Source organism: Meleagris gallopavo, chromosome Z, assembly GCF_000146605.3.
Source record: "Meleagris gallopavo isolate NT-WF06-2002-E0010 breed Aviagen turkey brand Nicholas breeding stock chromosome Z, Turkey_5.1, whole genome shotgun sequence".
In the NCBI taxonomy this organism is placed as follows: Eukaryota; Metazoa; Chordata; class Aves; order Galliformes; family Phasianidae; genus Meleagris; species Meleagris gallopavo.
Genome location: NC_015041.2, coordinates 39058341 through 39059691, shown reverse-complemented (window position 1 = coordinate 39059691; position 1351 = coordinate 39058341). Strand labels below are relative to the sequence as shown.

At 42.1% G+C, this 1351-nt stretch overlaps 1 protein-coding gene across 1 annotated transcript in view; it reads left to right on the top strand.

Moving 5' to 3' along the window:
* LOC104915132 (contactin-associated protein-like 4) overlaps positions 1–1351 on the top strand; it is a 248871-nt gene that overhangs the window by 1405 nt on the left and 246115 nt on the right. The gene's annotated exons all lie outside the window — the stretch shown is intronic.

Below are 1351 nucleotides of genomic sequence, written 5' to 3'. Positions count from 1 at the left end.
AGAGAGAGATAGAGGAAGAAAGCCATAATTTAAGTTTAGTTTGGAAGGGAATTCTGGAGTTGCAACACTCCTGCTCAAGCAGGACCACTTAGTCCCAGAAGCCCAGAGGAACACATGCCCAGATGCATTTGAATATCTCCAGAGAGGGAGGATCCACATTCTCTCTGGGCAACCTGTGTCAATAATCAATCTTATGCAAAGAAGGGTTTCCTGATATTCAGAGGGAACCATCCTGGGTTTGAATTTGTGACCCTGCCACTTCTCTTGACTCTGTATACAAATGAAAAAAAGCCAGATTGCATGCATTCTCCCTTAAAAGCATTTACATACGTTAATAAGATACCCACAGCTTTCTTTTCGCAAAGATTAATAGTCCCAGCTCCCTCAACCCCTCTCCCCTCAAAGGAGAGATGTTTCAGCCCCTGTAATCTTCTTGGAATTTACTGGACTCTGTCCAGTAAATTCAAGTTTCTCCTGTACTGGAGGGCTCAGTACTTGAGTAATGGACACAGTACATGAACATAGGCTCACCAATCCTGAGGAAAGACGAAGGATCATCTCCCTTGATCTTCTGACAATGCTTTGTCCTATGAAGCACGTATTAACCTTCCCTGTTGCAAAGGCACACAGCTGGCTAATGTTTGACTTGCTATGCATGGGGACTCCTTTCCTGACAATCTGTTTTCTAGTTGGCTGTCCTCCAGCATGGTGCATTGATGCACAGGCATATTCTTCCTCAGGTGTAGGATTTCGTATTTTCCTGAACTGAACATCATGAACTTCCTAATGGCCCATTTCTTGTACTGCCTGAGGTCCCTCTAAAAGGGAGAACAGTACTCCAATTTTGTGTCATCTATAGACTTGCTTTACCTCCTCATGGAAATAATAAATGTTGATTTTAAATACCAGTGGAGCCAGTAATAGCTTCTGGTGTACTCATTAGTAGCTGATCTCAAGCTAGACTGTGCCTCTGATCACCAACATCTGGGACCAAAGGTTCATCCAGTTTTCAGTCAACTTCATTACCTGTTCATACAGCCTGCATAAGTACAGCTTTTCTAAGAGGATCTTATGGGAGATATTGTCAAAGACCCTAATAAATTCCATGCTGCCAATATCCATTTCTATCCTCTTATCTACCAGGCCAGTCATTTCATCACAGAACTTTGTTCATATGGTCAATCTAGATGCTGACTATTCCTAAAACTTTTGTTGTTCTTCATGTGCAGGATATAGCATTTGTAATTAGCTGCTCTGTCCAGGAGCTGAGATAACGCTAAATGGCTGGAATTTCCTGGGTCTTCCTTCTTACTCTTCTTGATGACAGAAAGCAGAACATAAGTAAAAAAGA